General features: G+C 33.5%; 1 protein-coding gene across 2 annotated transcripts in view; it reads right to left on the bottom strand.

Annotated features, from left to right (window-relative positions):
* LOC127173962 (zinc transporter ZIP11) overlaps positions 1 to 25,327 on the bottom strand; it is a 165,867-nt gene that overhangs the window by 67,566 nt on the left and 72,974 nt on the right. The gene's annotated exons all lie outside the window — the stretch shown is intronic.

Genomic DNA, 25,327 nt, shown 5'->3' with positions numbered 1-25,327 from the left:
ATATAATACATTAGTCGTATTTTCATTTACTTGTATATATAACACACTGCTCCTGTCAAATACAGAAGAGTTTGATTCACTGCAATGATTTTACCCAGAACAAAGCCGGAGACATCAGCACCCTCTACTGGCCGGCTCTGACCCGCTGGGGCATTTGAACTCAATTTAAGGTCACCTTAATGACAATCTAATCATATGCACTTCCGCTTCTACACACACACACACACACACACACACACACACACACAGTCCTTCCTTATATTTGCCTCAACTCCTTCATCATATGCAGGAGATTTATAGAAATGAAGCGGGTGCATCGCTCCGGAGCGCAGAATTAACTCAGTACTCCACAGGCAGTGAGTGTAACACAGCATTTGCCACCGTGAATATTTTACACCGCTAACACGCTTTTGTCTGCGAGCCCACCAACCAATCATTCAAACGCAGACATCATAAGCCATGCCACGTATATACATGTACGGCTAGAAAACCACACGCTGCCAGAGATGATCTTGAGACCTCGAGAGAGAGAGATCTTCCATCATTCACTTGACGGATGTCATCACACATATGTTTAAATGAGTACAGAGAAGCACATCTACACATCTGTATCCAACACTGAAAGACCATCCATCTCTGTCAATCCACAACCATATGATGAATGAAGCGCCGTGCGTTGACTTGAGTAATAAAAATCTGACTTTCAGTGTTCTGCAAGCTTTAACATGATCATTTAAAATCAAGATTACACAAGGTAACTATTATAATATACTAGTTATAACAAATTATGTATATATAAATCTATCTATGTATATGCGTAAAAATGTGTAAATAATTACTGTATAAATTTAATTAAAATAGTATATTATTATTTTTATCATTTTCATATCATTATCTCTTCTTCCTTGTTTAATAATACCAATAACCCATTCGCCTCAGTACGTTTTTTCAAATATGATACTAATGTATATCATTATTATTATTATAAATATATAGCACAGTTGTACATTAATTTTATTACTATTATTCCCGCTCCTCTCTTTCTCTCTTTTCTTTCTATATAAGCTATGGAAAATGTTTTCCACTCACATTCTGTTTATTCATATATCTATATTTGCTTTTGAAATATTCCCTTTTGTTGTTGTTGTTATTACTGTTGTTGTGGTTGTTTATTAATTTTTCTGTAACTTATGTTATGTCTATTGTAATTTCTCAATTTGTCACATTTTCACATTTTTAATTAATGAAAAAAAATAAAAATAAAAATAAATGTGTAAATAAATTCTGCATTATATGCCCGCTATATTATAAAATATAACTTAAATATTATTTAAATATTATTTTTTACAGTTAAAATATTGTTTTTTTTTTGTTTGTTTGTTTTTACTTCATGTGACTATTAATTATTGACACTTTTTTAAAATAAATAATGGATTAAATAGCAAAATAAATAAATAACAAATCACATATCCATTACATTATATATAGAGGCAATTTTTTTTGTTAATAAATATATAAATATATTGCATGTCCAGTACATAATATGCTATATCTTAAATATTACAAATACTATTATGAGACAGGTTTTTGTTTGTTTGTTTGTTTATTTGTTTAATAAATATATAAAAACCATTGCATGTCAATGACATTATATAATATTATATGGTATTGTCACGTATCCTTTTTGTCATCGTGTGTTTTTGTTGTGATTTCACCATGTGCTCCCTGGACTCAGCCCTCTCGTCACCCTAGTCACGCCCTCCTTGTTTCTTCCTGAGTGTTTCATTGTCCTCACCTGTGTATGTTCTGATTAGTTTGTGTATTTAAGTTCCTCCTTGTGTTTAGTTCCCTGTCGGTCTTTATTGTTGCATATTGTTGATTAGTGTGTTTCTACGTGTGTGGATATCGCTCTGTGTTCCTGTCTGTTCCTCGTGAAAGTAATTAAAATTAGATTTGTTCCGTACGTTGTATCCTGTCTTCCATCCTGCAGCAACAACGTGACAGAAAGACCGACCCTATAAAGAGAAGATGAGTTGGGCTGAGGACGCTTTGTGGAGACTGCGGCAGGACGGTCGTGAGTTGGAACGGTATGTGGAGGAATTCATCGAACTCTCCCACCAGGTAGGCTGGCACGAAACTTCTCTTGGCGCTGTGTTTGTTTTGGGGCTGGATGATGAGACAATACGCTGCGAGCTTCCCACTTGTAGTTACCCCTTGATCGAGCTAATCAATCTGATTCTCTATTTAAACGGATCTGATTTTGAAGTAGAAGAAGTTCAGAGTCCGATTAGGTCTCATCCTCCAGTCTCCTCCCAGACACAGCGCAACGCGCCCGCCTGCCCTAAGCCGAGAACCTCCACATACCGTGTCAACGGCTCGAACCGTCAGCCCAGTCCCAAATCCCCAGTCACCCTCCAGAGCTCCACCGCTGTCCTCAGCCCGATGCGGCCGGCCTCATCCCCGCGCTCTAATCCGCCGGCCACCGCCCAGAGCCCTGTCCCTCGGGCCGCCACGCCAGCGTCTGCTCGCAAGATGGCCGCCACGCCAGCGTCTGCTCGCAAGATGGCCGCCACGCCAGCGTCTGCTCGCAAGATGGCCGCCACGCCAGCGTCTGCTCGCAAGATGGCCGCCACGCCAGCGTCTGCTCGCAAGATGGCCGCCACGCCAGCGTCTGCTCGCAAGATGGCCGCCACGCCAGAGTCTGCTCGCAATATGGCCACCACGCCAGAGTTTGCACGTAAGATGGCAGCCGCCACGCCAGAGCCTGCTCGCAAGATGGCCGCCACGCCAGAGCCTGCTAGCAAGATGGCCGCCACGCCAGAATCTGCACGTAAGATGGCCTCCGTTCCTGAGCCCCCGGCCAAGATGGCCTCCATTCCTGAGCCCCCGGCCAAGATGGCCTCCGTTCCTGAGCCCCAAGCCAAGATGGCCCCCAAGCCTGAGTCCCCAGTCATGATTGCTGAAATGAACATTATGGACAGGGCAATCCCACTGGAGTTCACTGCTCCTATTATCTCCCCTAATTCTCCTGAGCCTCCGCTGGTTCCGTCCAGCCTTCCTGAGCCTCCGCTGGTTCCGTCCAGCCTTCCTGAGCCTGAGCCTCCGCTGGTTCCGTCCAGCCTTCCTGAGCCTCCGCTGGTTCCGTCCAGCCTTCCTGAGCATCCGCTGGTTCCGTCCAGCCTTCCTGAGCCTCCGCTGGTTCCGTCCAGCCTTCCTGATCCTCCGCTGGTTCCGCCCAGCCTTCTTAACCCTCCGCTGGTTCCGCCCAGCCTTCCTGAGTCAAGTCAAGTTGTAGCTGTTTTCCCCGAGTCAAGTCAAGTTGCAGCTACTGAATCAAGTCAAATTGCAGCTGCGTTTCCCGAGGCAAGTCAAGTTCCTGAGTCACGTCAAGTTGCAGCTGCAGCTACTGAGCCAAGTCAAGCCACGGCTGTGGTTCCTGAGTCAAGTCACGTCACGGCTGAGTCAAGTCACGTCACGGCTGAGTCAAGTCACGTCACGGCTGAGTCAAGTCACGTCACGGCTGAGTCAAGTCACGTCATGGCTACATCTCCTGAGTCAAATCAAGTTCCTGGTGCTTTTCATAAGCCAAGACAAAGTCCAGCTCGCCCTCCAGAGCCGGAGCTCTGCCCAGCTCGCCCTCCAGAGCCGGAGCTCTGCCCAGCTCGCCCTCCAGAGCCGGAGCTCTGCCCAGCTCGCCCTCCAGAGCCGGAGCTCTGCCCAGCTCGCCCTCCAGAGCCGGAGCTCTGCCCAGCTCGCCCTCCAGAGCCGGAGCTCTGCCCAGCTCGCCCTCCAGAGCCGGAGCTCTGCCCAGCTCGCCCTCCAGAGCCGGAGCTCTGCTCAGCTAGCCCTCCTGAGCCGGCTCCTCCTTCAGCGCGCCCTCCTGAGCCGGCTCCTCCTTCAGCGCGCCCTCCTGAGCCGGCTCCTCCTTCAGCGCGCCCTCCTGAGCCGGCTCCTCCTTCAGCGCGCCCTCCTGAGCCGGCTCCTCCTTCAGCGCGCCCTCCTGAGCCGGCTCCTCCTTCAGCGCGCCCTCCTGAGCCAGCACCTCATCCAGTGCTCCCTAGGGCTGGCAGTATTGTAAATTCCCCCAAGAAAATTTTGGGGGGGGGCTACCCGCCATGGCCTCCTGAACTGTCTGTCCGGCCATGGCCTCCTGAGCCCCCAGACCCACCATGGCCACCTGAACTGTTTACCCGGCCATGGCCTCCTGAGCCCCCAGATCCACCATGGCCACCTGAACTGTTTACCCGGCCATGGCCTCCTGAACTCCCTGATCCACCATGGCCTCCTGAACTCCCTGATCCGCCCTGGAGGTACGCCCCTAAGTACCCGGTGTCTGTCCAGCACGGACCTCCAGGGCGCCCACCCCCCCACCCCAGTGTATGTGTTACGGCGCGAGTCGCGCCTTGTGAGAGGGGGGGGTAATGTCACGTATCCTTTTTGTCATCGTGTGTTTTTGTTGTGATTTCACCATGTGCTCCCTGGACTCAGCCCTCTCGTCACCCTAGTCACGCCCTCCTTGTTTCTTCCTGAGTGTTTCATTGTCCTCACCTGTGTATGTTCTGATTAGTTTGTGTATTTAAGTTCCTCCTTGTGTTTAGTTCCCTGTCGGTCTTTATTGTTGCATATTGTTGATTAGTGTGTTTCTACGTGTGTGGATATCGCTCTGTGTTCCTGTCTGTTCCTCGTGAAAGTAATTAAAATTAGATTTGTTCCGTACGTTGTATCCTGTCTTCCATCCTGCAGCAACAACGTGACAGGTATATAACTTAAATATTAATATAAATAAATATAATTTTTACATAAATAAATAAAAAATATAAAATACATTATATAACTTAAATATTATATTTATTATAATATTTAGGTAGTTAAGTTATTTGATTTTTTTTCATATAAATATATTAGATGCCCATTAAATTTCACAATATGATGTAAACAGTATGTTTTACTTCATTTGACAGTTTTTTATAAATATATAAATATACTACATCTCCATGTAGCAGTAATTTTTTAAAAAACTGAAATTTGTATAAAACATTATCATTGATCTGCCTGCCAGCTTTAAATTTTAATTTAAATAAAGAAGATAATAAATCATTTGAAAAGCCATTAAATTGCCATTAAACTTAAAATGATTTTTTTTTACCTGACAAGAATTATCAAACTAATATCCCCCACATCACATAATAACTTTTACTTTTAATCTTACTTCTTATAATTTATAAAGTTGTCATAGTGTTGACTTTTGAACGCTAATGATACGACACCATCAACTTGACAAAAAAAAAAAAAAAAAAAAAAAAAGAGTAGAAGTCCATTTGGTTTACCCTGTCATGAGTTCAGAACACAAACAGTAACATGTTAATTTTTATCTAAAGATAGCACAATACAATTTACCAGCACTTTAAGACAACCTCTGTTTAAAATCAGAAACTTTCTTTAAAAAACCCTTCGAAAACGCATCCAGGCCCAAACAGCAGTCATCATAACACAGCGGGATTGTGGAAATCGATCACTTCCATCTTATTTCCCTATCAGGCTCAGCCACACGTCGCCATAGAAACGCTCGGCCAGCGATCGCAGTCAAAGCCGTGCCAACACGCCGCTCGCATAATCATGCTTACATTCATACTGTATATTCATCATGTGTCGGCAGTAGCGTTTTAAGCGTGCATATTCACAGAATCACACCAGCGGCATATGCGCTCCATAATGCAGCAGCTTTCAGTGAACACGCCGCTTTAACCTCGGCTCACCTCATCTGCCGTTTATGTGATCAGGAATTGAAAAGCCGAAACGTTCCACATGCATTCATCATCAGACCTGCTGTCGTTCTGAAAGAACACGGTGCTCTCAGGGCTTTATTTCTGATCTAGTCTGCAGGGGTGATGATCACACCGACTAAACAACCACAATTCATTCCATTTCGATGAAAGCTGCATTGCACTGAAAAGTGCACTGTGGGCATCCAGCCAGTGTGTTATTTAGTTATTTAATTAAACTAAAATACATTTCATAATCCAAAACACTAAAGTAAATAAATAAACATGAAAAAGACCACAAATTCATTTGAGTTTGTGATGCATGGTATATCATAAAGCTTGAAATATTCACAAAAATTCAGCACTGATTGCAGGAATAAATTACATTTTACTATATATTCACATAGAAAACAGCCATTTCGAATTATAATAATATTTCACAATTTTTAGTGTATTTCTGGACAAATAAAAGCAGCTTTGGTGAGCAGAAGACACTTGCACAAATTCACTTTAGTTTTTGATGCAAGCTTAGATCATTTACAACCTGCATGCATTTAACATGAAAAATGGTTATTAATTAGCCATAGCACTTAACTAAGGTAAATAAATAAATAAATAATATTATGTAATATTAAATAAACAAAAAAGTAATATTATTAAATGTTATTGCGATTGTGATTTAAAATAATAGTTTTCTATTTTAATATACTTCATTTAATATACATTTTATTTATATTTTTAAAAAAAATTACTTTAAAATATAATTTATTTCTGTGATGCAAAGCTGAATTTTCATCAGCCAATACTTTTTTTCAGGATTCTTTGATGAATAGAAAGTTTAAAAGAACAGCATTTATTCAAGACAGAACTTTTAAGTCTTTACTATCACTTTTTTTTTATTCATTTAAAACATCCCTGCTAAATAAAAGTATTAAGAAAGAAAGAAAGAAAAAAATTGCTGACCACAAACTTGCAACGGTAGTGTATATAGTTACAAAAGATTTCTATTTTAAATAAATGCTGTTTTTTTTTCTTTATGTTTTATTCATCAAAGTATCTTGAAAAAAAAATATCACAGGTTCCAAAAAAAAATTATATGGGTCAATGACATGACGCCTAAATGTTCTGTCCCACTGCATTTTTTCAGATAAAAATTGGTTTAAATGCATTACAAAAAATACAATATATATATGAAATACCTCTCCTGTGTATGGACCTACTTTAACTTTTCAAAAAAGATTAGTTATTTGTAATTTTTCTGTTATTCAAAGTGTCAAAATATCATGTGGTGTGACCATGCGGCCATAACTGTTGTTTTGGAAACGTCTTTGAAATTACCCTAAATTTATTCTGATTAATTTTCTGCACTATTTGGCATCATTTCCAAAGTGTTTTGTAATTCTGTATAAAATTGCAAAGCACTGGTGTTTATATTTCCATCATAATTCACAAACAAACTTTGTCCGATGATTTCCATTTTATGAAATATCATGTGGTGCGACCATCAAAAAAACTACCATTTTGGGACTTTTATGTGGAAATCCATCCAAAGATAGGACTTTGTATCATATAACAATTTGCCAATGACACCAAACTCCCAGTGATGGGAGCAGCCAAGATTGAAGTTCAGAATTAACATGTTGCCTATGGCGAGCATTTATTTTACTTTGCTTGACAGTAGAATCTGGTAAAATAGTTATTAATAAATAAATAATAAATTACTAATAAATAGATTATTACCAAACTAAAATTATATGCTCTAAATATATGGATTTTTTTTTTTTGCATTTTTTTCTCATATTGTACAAAGATTAAACACAAACCATCTGAAATAACCCAAATTGCATAAAGATCTATTGAAATAGATTTATTAGTAATTTATTATTTATTTATTAATAACTATTTTAATCTATTTTACCAGATTCTACTGTCAAGCAAAGTAAAATAAATCCTCGCCATAGGCAACATGTTAATTCTGTCCCTGCAGTCAAGCACAAACTCCAGATTTCATTTTCTACTGTAAGAAAGATGTTCACGCTGTGATCTCAGAACCTGAGCCAGCAACCTCCCGCTACTCTAAATTGACCCTTCGCAAAGATCCGCCTCTCTTAGTTACTGTTGCTACGTCTGACAAACCATGGCACTTTTATGCCACACATCATGTTCTCATGCAGTGAAAAACACATCACGGGGGAAAGAGGACACTGACAACGCATCAACATACAAGACAGAACTGGTTACTTTTGGTAGGAAACAAAGTCTACGTGTTCAAATTCAAAATTCAAACAACAAATACTGTTTTGTGGCTCTTTAATGTGCCCTAACAGATCGCCGTAGCGTATCTCTTCATCTTTCACGTTACAGCACGAAATAAACATGAATGAACATCAGAATGTATCTAGTTCCCCCATGAAAAGATGACAATACACACTATTTTTTAAGTTCAGAACGCCTGTTAATCAAACTCCCAGCGAAGGGTCAACTGAGCAGCCAAGATTGGGCAAAGTTCAGAAATAACTGGGGCTAAAGAAATGACGGCAGTTAATGCCATGGGCTGCAGTTTTCTCTTTAAATAAATTTTTAATGATATAAGGCCTTTGTGTCATTTGGAGCAACCCCTCATCATGTGGTGTGACCAATAATAGGAATAACTGTATTCAATTAAAAACAAAATATCTAATTTCTGTGGTTGAAATATGGATCACTGCTACAGCATGCTTAAGTGAACGGTATTTTTATAGCATTTTTATCAGTTTTATGCAGTTTACAGGAAAAATAAGTCTGCTAACTACATTTAAGAAGGCAACTCTGAAATTATAAAACAAAAATATGAGATCATTATTTACAAAAACAAAAGAAATGCAAATACTTTATTTCTAAACACTTTAATTACTGAGAACATCAAAAAAATGTTAAGCATGTTATGGAAATTAATTAATTTTAATATAAATCATGGTCGCACCACATGACATTTTTTTAAGGCTATGGCCAATTCATTGAAATGAAAAAACACTAACATCACTTAATTAAAAATTTTAATATGAGTTTATGTGTACAGAACATTCTTAATGTTTGAACAATTACAACAGATATTATTATTAGTATTATTAATTTTTAATTTTTTTATTTTATTTATTTATTTTTTTTGTATTTTAAAATTGGCCTGTCGAAAATCCTTATATGTCAATGACCCATATATATATGAAACACTGTTAAACACCCTTAAATATACAAAAATATGAAAATTAAACGAAAACAAAAACAATAAAAGTCATAAACGGAGCTTTCCAATAGTGTCCTCGCACTGCAGTGCTCAGGCCCTAAAAATGAATAAAACACTTCTTTGGAAAGGCAATTCAAAACAAATTTAATGCAATCATATTCCATACGCAATTAATTATATGTAATTGATGTAGCATGCATTGCACACATTTGTATACAAATGCTTTCCTCTTCAAAACATTAATTTCTGGCAGAAATAAATTTTTCGTCCAAACAGAACAACTTGTTTTGTTGGATTTTCACAAGCTATGACCAGTTCCACAGCCCACCAATAAACCAATTAACCTCCAGCTGTCAGTGTGAACAAGGCACAGCTTTTATCGCTCGATGTTTTATCTTGTTGCATTTGGTCAAAAACCGGTCACATGTCATTGACTGCTCTATATTCTTAGCGCAAGTCGACAGGCACGCTCTGAAACACTCGCACACACAAAGCACTGACCTTCAGCTATCTGAAAAACACAGCTAGAGCTGTTTGATGTCAAATAATAAGTGTTACCTCATAGGGATTTCAATTCCGTCTTTATGCTGGACTAAGTGAAAATGTGTTTAGAGACGAGTTAGGATAAAATGTTCAACTGTCACCATCCCAAAGTCAATACTAACAGTTTATTATATCAACAAGATACACGAACAGTATATTAAAATAACAAGAAGATATTTATTTTTTTTTAGAAAATCCTTCATGCCATTTGGTAATCGCAAAGAACACAAACATCCACAGCAACCTAATTTTTATAATATGCATCACTATTGGGAATTCATTTCTAATCATCAGGAGCTCATGATAAGACAATCATAATACCTCAATAATTGCATGAACTGATTACTCAAGATCTGGCATCTCAAGATGCCCCCAATTTAATTAAAAACACAAGAGATGATTATTAAAAGTATTATTGGTAATGCTGGAACTGTTTCCTGTAGTCTCTGTGAAAAGGCTACTTGTGGTCACAGATACAAAAATGCTGTTCAGCTGTAACAGGTGCAGACTGACTGCTTCACGCTCTCCATCAGACACTGAGAAACACGAGTTATCTGGCTGTGAGCAATCAAACACACAGGATGTGTTTGGCTGTCTTTCAAAGGCCAGCTCTGTCTTCAAGCACCTGAATCACCTCGATCATGAGGGAGTTTGTAGCTGCGGGTGACAAACGCCATCACAGCCGCTCAGGCCATTCAAGTCTGTACACTTTTGGTAAAACAATTGTTTTGATACAAAGTGCATTTCAAAGGAAAACCAGCCAACGATCCACTTCGTGATCAAATTTCATCAGTCTTTTCATTGCTAGAATAATATGTAATGTAATGTGTTAAATCTAACCACAGAAATTTGACTGCATGGTTAAACTGCTACTGCAGGAAAGAAAAGAAGGTTGTGATATTCTTCATGAAGGACTTAGACGAGGGAATCCGTCAGAAACTGCAAACAATAGACATGGCAACTTCATATCATGCACATAATATGCCTGATCAAAGCAAACAAACTCGTCTTTTTGATATTTCAATGCAACTGACCATGAAAGCCATTTATTGTTAAAAAAAAAAAAAAAAAAAAAAAAATCTCATAATTCTCATACTGCAATAACCAGTTCATTTATATACAAAATGATGGTCAAAAAAGATGACATTTTTTAAAGATATCTCTTATGCTCATCAAAGTTCCATTTATTTGATAAAAAATACAGAGAAAAAAAAGTAATATTCTGAAATATTATTGCAATTTAAAATAAGAATTTTCTGTTTTAATATACTTTAAAATACAATTTATTTCTGTGACGCAAAGCTGAATTTTCATCGTTACTTTTTTCAGGATTCTTTGATGATTAAAAAGTTAAAAAGAACAGCATTTATTCAAAACAGAAATCTTTTCTAACAATATGTGTTTAATATCACTTTTTATTAATTTAACGCATCCTTGCTAAACAAAAGTATTAATTTCTATCTATTCAATAATAATAAATCGGCATATTTGAATGATTTCTGATGGAGTAATGGAGTAATGATGCTGAAAATTCAGCTTTGCATCACAGGAATAAATTGCATTTTAAAGTATATCAAAAAAGAAAACCACTATTTTAAATTGCAATAATATTTCACAATATTACAGTTTTTTCTGTATTTTTAATCAAATAAACGCAGCCTTGACGAGCAAAAAAGTCTTCTATAAAAAACATTACAAATCTTACTGATCCTAAACTTTTGAACGGCAGCCTGTATATATATAATAAGTTGCAGTAAAAGTGTTTTAGTTTTATCCTAAACAGATGAATGTGAATCTAATATTTTATTATGACTACGATTATGATGACGTTCATATTATGGCAGTTCAACAATGAAAAGTCCAATGAGTGGCGCTAAAAGGTTAAAGGTACCATCTACACTAAACTCAACCCTAAATCCAATTTTGTTAACCAATAGTGTTAACAAAAGCAAATGTGATGTAAAAACACATTTGCTGAAGCAACCATGCCATTTTAAAAGTCTTTGAGCTTTTGTGAAGCGTCCTTTGAAACACAAGTGCAATGCTGTACCGGGTGTGATATCAAGCAAGTTTACTATGTTAGAAAAGCCAAACATATAGAGCTGATTATGTGATATAAATGTCAAAATGTGTTAGTTTACAAATCATGCACTAGCATGAATGCTGTGCCATTAAGATTTCAGCTGCATATAAACACATTCTTCTCATTTGGATTGAGGAACGACACTTGCTGCTACGGCTGGGCGATTTTTTCTGATTTTATCGATTAATTGGAATTAAATGTTTTGCCACAGTATTATTTTTTTAGAAATGGAGAAATCATGATAACAGTAAAGAGAAAAGAACGATCCAACCGCATGTCGGCACACATGATTAACTGCTCACGTGTGACTTTGGTTACAGATTGTGGGTTTGCTGTCAGATTTAATTTAGTTTTAACACAGTATTCAATAACAGCCTCTTTGATTCTGAAAGACAGCACCGGTATGGTTTTATCTATTTATGTATTTATTTATTTAACATTGAACTCTACCTTAAAAAACATATAATATGTATAAGACATGTTTGTACAAGATGTAGTTGTAGCTCATGCCAGGGTTGCCAACTTAGATTTAGCGACTTTTCAGACCCCCTTGGTGACTTTTTCCAAAAAAGCGTCTAGCGCCAAATCTAGCGACTTCTTGGACAAACCTTATTTAGTTTCTGAGACTCTCCGGTAATTCTGCACAAGCACGAGGTCTTGCTTTCCCAGCTCGCACACACACTTCTCTCGCGCTCTCTCTTCATCTGCAGCAGCAGAGAGGAGCAGCGCTTACAGGTAAAACAGATATTTTGTTGCTTCTAACTGTTGTTTTACATGTCGAAATCATAGCACAGCCGTACGTCTTAATCGTGTGTGTATTTGATTTCATCAGACAATGTTGTGATTATGAATCAGGATTTTAATGCATATTAATATCTTTAAGAGCTGGTTGTGTAGTCTTAATGGGCCGCATTTCAGTCACTATTTCATATTCATCACGTTGTCTGACAACAGAAACAGTAAAATATATCAATGAAAACAGTTTTATTGAGAATTTGGCTGCATTAAAATGCCATATGTGAGCGCAGAGAGGCAAAACAATATACGATGCACTTACGTCATGCTAATTAGCGTATGATGTAATCTAGCGACATTTAGTGACTTTTCAAGCAGGGTTTAGCTAATTTTCATAGAAAGAAGGTGGCAACACTGGTTCACACATAGATATTTAACAAGTGATTCATTTACATCATGTTGACAAATTTATTTGTGGTGCACTTGGAATATAATTTTCTTTAACTAGAGAGTTATTAAAGAAAAAGTTATTTGAATAATGTTGTAGTTATATTTTCAAGTTGACTTTCAAGTCGAGAATTGGTCAAATGTTCTGGAGAAAAAAAAAAAAGAAAAAAAAAAGATTAATTTTTTGCCATATAGCCAAGCCCTACTTGCTGCCAGATTTTGTTTGTTTGTTATTGAATAACAGCTACGATATTCAACAACAGCCTCTTTGATTCTGAAAGACACAGCACTGGTCTTTGACCTCTTTTATCATGATTTGTGCTGTGACGCGTCCTGTGAAACACAAGTGCAATGCTGTACCGGGTGCGCTACCGAGCAAGTTTACTACTTCAGAAAAGCCAAACATATAGAGCTGATTATATGATGTAAATGTCAAAATTGATTATTTTACAAATCATGCACTTGCAGAAGTAAACAGGCTGTTTTCGACTGCTGCATCTTTAAGATTTTAAATGCATGTAAGCACATTCTTCACATTTGGATTGAGGAATGACACTTGCTGCCAGATTTAGTTTAGTTTTTAACAGCTACGATATTCAATAACAGCAACTTGATTCTGAAAGGCAGCACTGTTTTTTGAGCACTTCTATCATGACTTGTGACATGAAGCGTCCCGTAAAACACAAGTGCAACGCTGTACCGGGTGCGCTACTGAGCAAGTTTACTATGTCAGAAAAGCCAAACATATAGAGTTGATTATGTGATGCAAACATCAAAATGTATCAGTTTACAAATCATGCACTATTGTGCAAGAAAGTGTGTGAAAACAAGTCTTTATTAATCAATCTTCCCCTGTAATCATAATTTGTGTGAAAATGAATAAAATTTAAGTTTAGCATTTTCCAATAAGCCTGTTTTGAATGTTTTCCAGCTTAGTGGCAAATTGCTGAAAAATACTCAATTTTGTTTGGGCCATTTATCAGGACGTAAACTAGATATCAGCCGTCATATGTCAAGCACACATTCAGAGAGAGGAAATTAGAATAATCAATAAACAAACAAGCAGGTGAAAGTACCAGAAGTCTCTCCCCAGCTCAAAACATCATTCAATGTGACACACTCAAGACTGGTTTGGCGTGCACATATTTTAACATAATGTGAAGGACATGAATAATTCTCATTAATGATTAAATTACTGTGCAGCATAATAGAGTAGAAGCAGAAGTGAGCATCACCAGTATTTTCAGAACGAACAATCATGTCTATGTTTATTTATAGTAATTATATATGCAATAATATTCTGAATAGATATATAATGAATATATAGATGTCACAATCTTGATTATATTAGGAACAGTTTTTTTGTAGTACAAGGCTGCTGTGCCTTTAAGATTTCAGATGCATGTAAACAAATGTTTCACATTTGGATTGAGAAATGACACTTTGGTTACAGATTGTGGGTTTGCTGTCAGATTTAATTTAGTTTTAACACAGTATTCAATAACAGCCTCTTTGATTCTGAAAGACAGCACCGGCATGGTTTTATCTATTTATGTATTTATTTATTTAACATTGAACTCCCACCTTAAAAAAAAGATTGAAAAAAAAAATGTAATAAAAAATAGATATAAAAAAAGAACATTTTAATTCCCCCCGATATAACCCCATACCATTTTTTTTATTTAACAGCAATTATATATAATTGCATATAACATAATATTTATTTTTATTTATTAATTAAATGAAATTCTTTAAATTAATTAAATATTTTGTATTTATTAACGCAAATTAATTTATAAATGTTAATATTAATAAATATAAATCAAATAATATATATATATATATATATATATATATACACATACATACATACATACATACATACACACACACACAGACACAAACAAAAGTGTATACTGTATTATTATTATTATTATTATTACTACTACATTACAAGTTTCCACAAGTGTTGTTTAAATATGAAAATTAGGCATTATGTAATTAAATATGCACTCATTTGCATGCATTTCCACAACATAAATCTGATCACTGGATGAAGCCAGGTCTAAAAAAAAAAAATAAATAAATAAAAAAATAAAAAACCTCCACAAATAATATAAAAAAAATACTGTCAACAGACAGAAAAAAAAAAAAAAAAAACATTTTTACCATGTTTTTAGCAATAAAATGATAATAGGATGGTACAGAATCTGGCAAATGATTATATGAACTAACCCTTCTGTAAAAAACATAAATTTGGTGTATGTAATTGCTGCTGAAATAAGGACTTTTTAGATCAGTGCAGAAGAAAAAACTCCTAAAGTGCAATAAAATAAAAAGTGTATTTTGGATGTTTTCTGTCAACTAGTCTAAAGCAACAAGTCAAAATGATGTTTCTTCTAGTAGTGTTTGGCAACTTCTTTTCTGGAATAAAGGCTATTTAAAGTGACATTGGCAAGTAGTACATGTTCTTACATCATCCAGTCAGACTGTAGGTTTCTGACTGGAGTTCTTTAACATTTAGGACTCTATTTGACACGAAAGCACGTTTCACTTGGCGCAGTCACCTCATTCTGTCTTACCTTGCGGCATTCGCGATGACTGTGTGTTTACAAACAGCGCGGCGCGCCGTCTACCGAACCCTGCTGTTGGTGTAATGCAAAAGACGTGCGCGAGCTGAACGCAGCCAAGTTACGACGGGCTCAGCGCGAGCTGCTCATATTCTGCTGCTGAAACCCTCCATAGGGAAGAGAGAATGAGTGATAATGCCCGTCTATTGAGGCCTGCTGTGTTTTCTGGCAAATGCTCGGCTGATGAGCGCCGCCTCCATCTTCACCTTCAAATACTATCTCATATAACAAGCAGGAGCCTCAGGGGCCAAAGGGAGAAGGGATTTCACAAAAAAACAGCGGCTTACAAACACAACAGGAGAATAAACAGCAAATACTCCACATTATAAACAAGGACGCAGAGGAAGAATTGCAAACAGAGGCGCAGACGTGTGGTGTTTCTTTATCATTCAGGGAGGCCAGCTAACTATGTGTTTTTGTTTTGTTTTCTTTCGCAATAAAAGAGTCAGTATTTAGTTTTCCATAACCATTTTCCTCTCTCTGTTTTCAGCTGCTGTGCCTTTAAGATTTCAGCTGCATGTAAACACATTCTTCACATTTGGATTGAGAAATGGCTGTGGGTTTGCTGTCAGATTTAATTTAGATTTAACAGCTACAATATTCAATAACAGCTTCTCTGATTCTAAAAGACAGCACCGGTATGTTACTTATTTATTTATTTATTTATTTATTTATTAGCACAATTAACTCTTACCTTAAAAGAGCTTAAAGAAAATTGTCATTAAAAAAATATATTTAAAAGAAAATTTTAATTCCTCCTGAAATAACCCCAAATAAATTATTTTTAATGAATAAAAATATGTATATATAACATTTATTTTTATTTAATTATTTTTTAAAATGATTTAATTGAATTAATAATTTTATCTAAATCATTTCATTTTAATTAATTATTTAAATCATTTTTATTTATTAATTAAAAATGTATCATTTTATCATACATACATTTATTTTTTATTTAAAAATAAAAAAATGAAAATGATTTTATTGAATTAAAACATATTAATTAATTGAATCAAATCATTTTTAATTTGTATTTTCATTGATTAATTAAATAACATTTTTTAAAAAAAATTAAATTAAAATGTATTCATTAATTTGATGAAATCATTTTTATTTATTAATTGAAAATGTTTTTTTTATTTTATATAAAATAAAATATTTAAAAAATGTTTTAATTGATTTAAAAAATAATTTATTTATTTAAATATTTTTTATTTATTAATTAAAAATCTATGTTTTATTTTTATACACGTTCATTTTTATTTTTATTGAATATTTAAATAAAATTGTTTTAAAAATGATTAAATTGAATTAAAATTTGTTTAATTAAATATGTAAATTTAATTACATATTTTTCATTTATTAATTAAATTTGTTTATTAAATATATATATATATATACACACATACACACATATATATATACATATATACATACATATATAAATATACACACACACACAAACACACATACAAATCAAAATGTATACTGTCTGTATTATTATTATTATTATTATTATTATTATTGCTGCATTTGCTTTTCTTATTTCTGCTAGGGAAATTGAATTCATCTTGATAGTGCCCCTTGAAACTAACAAGTAGAATGAATATTGCTGAATGCTTTATTTTTAAAAATGTAACTGGAAAGCTCATCAAAAGGGAGAAATCAGCAAACTTTTGCCTAAAACACATGTTGGCCAAAGGCAAAGGCAAGCAAAGGCAAATGTTGCTTTTATCCCCAAGACATTTATTTATTCATTTATTTTTTAAATAGCACATTAAGCTCTAACCTCAAAAAAGCTTAACGAAAAATGTAATTTAAAACAATACATTTAAAAGAAAATTATTTTAAATGTATACATTTAGGGAAATTGAATTTCTCCTGATAGTGCCCCTTAAAACTAACAAGTAGAATAAATTTATTCATTTATTTATTTATTTAGCTTGTATGCATTTGCTGAATGCTTTATTTAAAAAAATAATAATAATAACTGGACAGCTTATCAAATGGGAGAAATCAGCAAACTTTTGCCTAAAACCCATGATGGCCAAAGGCAAAGACAAGCAAAGGCAAATGTTGCTTTTATCCCCAAGACATTATATTAACTGAAACGACATGCATGCATCACATTCATGAGTGCAGCTAAAGCACAGCGTGTGTCAGTCGTGCTCGCAGGGCCCCTCCAGCACTGAACATCCTCGCTGTCTTACTACAAACTCACTTCAGTTCATGGAAAAACGAAAAACATGCAGTGCCGAGAAACGCTGGACACAACAAAACATGGAAATCTTTTCAAAAATAAAGCATAAAAATGAGCATTAGTTTTATCTTGATTTGATATAAGAAATGGCAAACAGACATCTTCACTTATATAGCCCACATCTCTCTCTCTGGGTCTGATGGGGTCTGATGGATGATGTGTACAGTGATGGCTGGAAAGGAAAAGCACCCATAGGAAAATCACACAATAAGAAGCAGTTTTTATGGCAACACTGTCTATGAAGCCTCTATATAAAATGTATCATAAAGGTATTAATAATGCATACAAATTGCATTATAAATAATGATAACCTCACCCCTAAAAATTGTAAGTTGAATCAACTCAAATATCTAAGTTGTCACTTAGTAAAACTTAACATTTCAAGGTGATTGAAATGTTATATATAATATAATATACAATGTTATATTATGTTATATTTTTTTGAGTTGACTGAACTTAAATTTTTAAGGCAGCAGGGAAACAAATTATTTTAAGTTGACTCCACAAACTGTATCTATATTTCCCAGCTTATATAAAAGTATTGCATATAGTTCTCTGTATTTCTCCCACGAGATGTCATCAATCGCCCTTTCATTTATTAGATTTAAAGAGCCTGATCAATTTTGTATTACTTTAAATGGAAATAAATGTCACATTATTTAGGGATTTAAAAATCAATATACAAAAATATTAAAGAATAAATATTAATATTAATATCTGAATTTAAAATACAATTTATTAGGGTTTTTTAAAGTATTGCGCTAAGTGTCTTCTCTGAGAGTATTATAACATATATATACATATAAATAAAATTTACAGTTATTAATGTATCATCATCACATGTAACAGATTTTGATGCATTTTAAGGCAGTTTTGAATATTTTATTATGCATTGAATTTATTTATATAATAGCACATTGAACTCTTACCCTAAAAGAGCTTGTTTTGTCAAAAATAGATTTAAAAGAATTTAATTCCTCCTGACATAACCCCATACAAATTATTTTTAATTTGTAATACTATATTTATATTAAATAAATTAAAAATATCATATTTGTAATATTATATTTATATTAAATAAATTAAAAATATCATATTTGTAATATTATATTTATATTAAATAAATGTATATATTTATATTAAATAAATTAAACATTTTAAAAATTATTTAATTTAATTACAATTTATTAATGAATTTAATTAAACTTTGTTTTATTTAATAATTACATAAATAATTATTATTATAAATAATTATAACCACAGTGATAATAAATGATATTTCAATCCCATTTATTGGTAAATAGTAACTTCCTTTATTATATCTAGTATATTTTCATTATATATCTATATTTCTCATATTTCCCACATGATTACATCCCTTCTAATAAGTACAGTATTACATAAGAGTTTTGCATATAGTTTTCCGTATTTCTCCCACAAGATGCCATCAATCTGTCTTTTGTGTATTAGATTTAAAGAATTTGATCAGTTAATTTTATATTATTTTATATGGAAATAAATGGTGCATAATTTAAAGGTGAATATTGTCTAGTACCATGATATATCTGAATTTAAATACAATTATTAGATTTTTTTTTAAGTATTACGCTGTGTCTTTTCTGAGAGTATTAAAAAATATATTTACATTTATTAATGCATCATCATCACATAAATCAGATTATGATGTGTTATAAGGCATTTTGAATATCTTATTATGAATTGCATTTATTTATTTAATAGCACATTGAACTCTTATCTTAAAAGAGCTTAAGAAAAATGTTATTTAAAAAAAAATAATTTAAAAGATCATTTTAATTCCTCCTGATATATTTTATATATATATATATATATATATATATATATATAATTTTGACTTATTATATAAATAGAAAATATTTTTCAAATGATTTAATGTAATTAAAATTGATTAATTAAATCATTTTTATTTATTAATTTAAAATATATTTTTTATTTTATATACATTCATTTTTATTGTTATTTAATAATTAAATATATAATTATTGTTATAAATAATTATAACCACAGTGATGATAAATGATATGATGATTTTGAATCCCCTCAAAATACAAAAATATTAAAGAATAAATATTAATATTTGATTTTAAAATACAATTGATTTGTTTTTTTTTATCTTACATAATTTATTATTTATATTTTTAAGCATTATAATGCGTCATAAGGCATTTTGAATATGATATTATATATTTTATGATACACTGCATATACAGGCTTCATGGAAACTGTTAGCTGCTTTATTCGTGTTTGAGATCAATCATGCAATTTGAGAGAAAGCAGTGAATCAAGCGGCACAAGAGTAAGCAGAAGATAAGACAGCTCTGTCAGAAATGGTTTCCCTCGGACCCTTTGTGTGTTCGTGTGCAAACACAGAATATTTGCAAAGCTGAGGGTGAATTTAAAGGCAGTCTTAAGCAACAGATTATGAAGAAACAGCAGGCAAACATCCTGAGCAAACACACGCAGCTCTCTGTCAGCGTGTGATGCAATCTAACTCAGAGAACTGCTATCGGCCTCATTTCACTCATGTCACCACACACACACACACACCTGAGATTCTGAGCACTGTCTCACCTCAGTGCCATATGGCTTTTTGAATATTATCTGAATATTCTAGCAGAAACTGAAGAGACCATTCTTCACTCAACCCATTAAGCTTAATAGTATTTTTACTTTAATTTTCCCACAGAAGTGTAGTTTGAGTGACTGATATGAGAAACATGGATTTTATGAACTCTATAGAGAGAGAAAAAAAAAACGTAGCTGGATTTATCTGGCCCTGGGAACATTGTTAAATGTCTGCAGCTGTAATTCCTGAGGCCGAATCCACACAGTCTAATTAGCCGAGCTAAACGAGTGTGAGAAGATTACATGACGAACACGTGAAAGTGCAGCCTGTAAAAGGGACGTAACCTCAGTCGGCTGCAGGCGCTTTATGACATTATCAACTGACGTGTACAGAAAACACCCCAAATAAATAAACATTTTACATATATAATATACATATATATAGATTATTAGAGTAAAAGAGCAAATGGACTTAATGCGTCGTCAGTTTGGTGCAATTATCAGATTTGTGCTATGGTTAATGGCATTATTACTCTTATAATTTCATGATTGCATTGAGCTGCTGCATTAAACCATTTTCACGCATGATTAAAATTACTCATGCTGGGCTTTTGTGAATATCATGATTATCAGCAATTATTACCCACAGTAAAATCACATAGGATTACTAAATCCAAGCCTGTGGAAACACACTACTTATTTATTCATTTAAGGATGTGTGTATGAAAATAGAGCAGAAATTGATTTGACTTCTTAATTTATTTTAGTAAATAAAATATTACTACTTTAAGCGATAAATTAATTAGTTAATACAATTTACATTATTTATTTAAGTAACTGTACGAATATAACAAATATAATTAAAAATTTAATTTAAATCATGCGGGTATTTTAATAATTAATTTTGGTTACTTAAACAAGCAAGTCAACAAGTAAGTAAATATTTTAATGTATTATTTATTTATTTGAGTTTAGCTCAAACATTCAACCCTGTTATTCAAGATCAGATGTCCATCCTGATGTTTGCAGACAACAACTATATATAAATGTCAGTTTGCAGTAGTTATCACATTTTTGCTATGGTTAATGGTAGTTTTATTTGTTTATTTATTTATTTATTTATTTATTTATTCAATTTCAGTTCAACCACTGAATTCTGTTACACAAGTAAAATTGTTTAACATTTATTTATTTTCTTAAATTTAATAAAGAACAGTCAACCTAAATCAAAACTCTGAGTATTATACTTATTGCTAGAAATGATGGTTTATACACAGTATTTATACATTATATGTCAAACTTTGGTAACATGGTTGCATGAATTGCAAACGCCACAGAAAATGAATAGAAAACCAAACTGCTCATATAATATAATTATTTGACTTTATATTTATTTATTTATTACATCTATATATTTATTCACAAGTTAAAATAAAGTAAAAGTGTTGTGTATAAAACTGCATTATGTGACACAAAAACAATATTATCAGATTATCAGACAATCAGATTCAAGGACCAGAAAAAATAAATAAATAAATAAAATTATATATATATATATATATTCCCGAAATCGGTGCAACAACAAATAAATTTGCAATTTAAAAACATAACAATATTACATATAATATTACGTAAAAAATTCAATTAAATATTATTTTAAATAATTTAAATAGCATTTATGCCGGTAAGGGTAAAGTTTTGGCTTGTCTCTCACTATCATTTTTCTTTTCCAGCAGGACTTTTGCAAAACAAAATAAAAATCACATTTGCATATTGATCTCATTAGTCTCATTGCTAAGCAATGTTTCTGGCATAAATATGCATTTTTCTTAAAAATATAAATCTTTTTATAGGTGTTACCCTCATCAAAAAACCCTTGTAAAATAATTTACATTCAAGTGAAGTCATTTCTAGGAGGTCACATCATCTCTCAACCAGGACTCCAACACTTGAAACATAAGCATGTTTCTCTCACTCATCTATAATGTTCTGTTTTTGATTATTTATGAGGCTTGACTGAGGGAAGGCCATCATGCAGTGTCAATCCTGTTACCATTCTTAATTTAAATGTAAGAAATAATTGTTTACATTTAATATAATCAATATCTAGACGTAAAATCATTTCAAAGTGTACAATATGTGCTTTTGTGAACTTGACTATTAGTTAGCAATTAGCCAATTTATCTGAAATAATCAAACCTGTTACTGTCAGCCTGTCAACAGGCTTTGATGTGGGTAACAGGGATGACACTGATTAGGTTTGACCCTGTTTTTAAGGACTGTCTGTGTAAAATTCAAACATTTTAAAGGTCACCTTCTGTATATTATTGAGCTACTGCCTATATCATTCAGTGGCATATGAGTTTTAATTAAACTATAGTATCTAGTAACAGGGTTGACAAAAATACCAAAACATGAGGCAGACAAATAGTCATAAAAGAATAAACCACATAGCCAGGGCTCTACAGTACGACCATTTTAGTCACATTTGTATGAAAAAAATGTAGGAGCACCATGTGCGATCAGCATTTTTGTGTTTGCGCTGAGGGGAGCTTCAAAGGTTTCAATGTTGAGTAATGTATCACAGACATTTCTAACCAATCCTTTCATAAACAAAAGTGCAGAGAGAGTGTAAATAAGAGACTGATTGTGCAGTGCAGAGAGCTTCATTGACTAAAATGGAACTTTGTGAGATCGCAATGAACTAAGATGAGTGACAGTTTTTAATGATTTTTAAGGGAGTTTGCAAAGGAGATACTGATTTAATACAACAGTTAAATAAACAAGAAGTTAATATTAAGTTAATCTAAGTTAAGTTAATATTAAGTTAATCTAATTCGTAATCAAAAATAGTCTGCTGCGCACCTCCATTGAAACACAGTGGTGTTTCGTTTATGAATGAACGTGCGTTTTTAAACGAATCTAGTGAGTCAATGACTCAATTTCCTGTTCATAAAGAAAGTCACTTGCTTTATTCCTGAATGAATCAGCTGTTTGAACGAATCAAATGAATGATTCAGTAATTAAATCAGTGACTTTCTGCCACCTACTGTCGGTTTTAGTTTCATTTTTAAAGTATCTTTTTAGTTATTTAAATCATTTAATATTTCTGTGTTCAAAATTGTATATTTAAAACATTGATCTCAACATGAATTTATGAATTTGATTGCACTCATGCCACCTCTGAGCCTCATTAAACAAATGAAAATACACCTACAAGCCACTTTTGTGTTGTTCTGTGCACCTCTGTAGTACAAATTAGTTTTGTTAATACTGATATTCTACTTGTTCGTATTCTGTTGCCTTAATTAGAACATTTAAAAAGTTTTAAAAATATAATAAAAAATTAAACATAAAAGATGTCATACTTTTAATAAAGTTAGAAAAATGCCATTACAAAGGTAAAAACAAAATTCCCTTGTAAATCACTTAAAGGAGTCGAATATCACCTCGTAATGGGAATACTATTATTATTTTTTTTTAATCAGATGTGTTTTTTTTTTTTTTTTTTTTTTTTTTTTTTTTGCTTAATTAGAAGGTGCTCGTGAAATTTTGTCTGTGCTACTATTTTTTTTTTTTTAAGTCTGTGCTCCTAAAGAAAAAAGTAAGCATAGAGCCCTGATAGCCTGAGATGGCACAATACAATTTCTTGTCATTTTAAGGTGTCTTCATTTCATGGATATTCAAAAAATATTAAGTGGAAAAGACACTGATTTCGTGGAATGACCCATACATGTATACATGTATGGGACAAAGATGAAAAAGGGTTTAAGCATAAAAACAATAATCGTAATACTGCTTTAAATTGTTGTTCTTCCAACAAAAAAAAAAAAAAAAAAAAAAAAAAGTTTTCTGTTTAATTTAATTGCACGTTTGTTTTTGTTTTTCTGAGCAAAAAATAAATATCATACATTTTTCCCTAATTTACAGAAGATGAAAAATGTCATTCATATTCACAACAAAAATCAATTTATGACATATTAAAAGACTAATTACTTTTACCCCAAATCCTAATTAGTTGCCCATTTGTCAGTAAGAATGTTTTACTCATTTAAAACACAATAAAATGTAATATGCTCCCTTATTCTTTTTTTTTTTGTGCTTTCTGTGAACATACATATACACACACAAAAAAGCTAAAGCTCCATTCAGCATATGTCTGATCCGCCTGTGCTCTTTCATAGTGGTAAATTGCAAAAGTTATATGCCAATATTTCCATAAATATTGCATTAAGCATCGCTTGAGAAAACCGTATGATCCCTCTGCGCTCTATTCGTGGCAAAGCAATTTAAAGTGCCCCGCCACCAGCCCTCTATAGTACAGTAAAGAGACTCAAAAGCGGCAATCCTGTCTCAGAAGAGCCGGAGGAAGAGCAGATACACAATAAATAAAAGACAGAGATACCGGACACTGATTAAACCATCAGGGAGTGTGTGACCGCTGTAGGACCAGAATAAAGAGAGAAAAAGAAGAAAAAAAACTCTAAAAGTCTGTCACAAAACCTAGTGAGCCTGATCATCAAAAGAGCATCATTATAACAGCCAGTGACACAAACTTAATTCACTCAAATCAAAGAATAATTCATCCGAAAATGAAATTCTGTCATCAGCTCTCATTCCAAACACTTGGAAGACAATTGAGACGTTTTTATTATCCTCTCATCATTTTTTAACATCCGTTGAAAGTCCACATAATTTTCAAGCTTCAAAAACACTCAATAATCAAACACGCCTGAAGTCATAATCAATTTGACAGCACATCACAGTAATTCTAGTTTTTTTCTGTGAATTACTTTTGTGCAAAACAGAGCTGTATAATTCTCTGTATAAAAAACATTTACCCTTTGTGCTCTACATATAACACCAAATATATCATGTCTGGAATTAAGGCAAATGAGAGTAAATGATGGCAGAATTTAATTTTAATTCAATCTTCCTAACATCAAGCTGTCGTAGAGACTGCAATGCATTTTGTAGCTTATCAGTGTTTAGTGTCAGTAAGACATTTTTTTTTCTATAAGAAATGAATGCTTTTAT

The sequence above is a fragment of the Labeo rohita genome, chromosome 12, assembly GCF_022985175.1.
Source record: "Labeo rohita strain BAU-BD-2019 chromosome 12, IGBB_LRoh.1.0, whole genome shotgun sequence".
NCBI lineage: Eukaryota > Metazoa > Chordata > Actinopteri > Cypriniformes > Cyprinidae > Labeo > Labeo rohita.
Note: the sequence above shows the minus strand (reverse complement) of the source record. Positions and strands in the feature narration are given on the sequence as shown.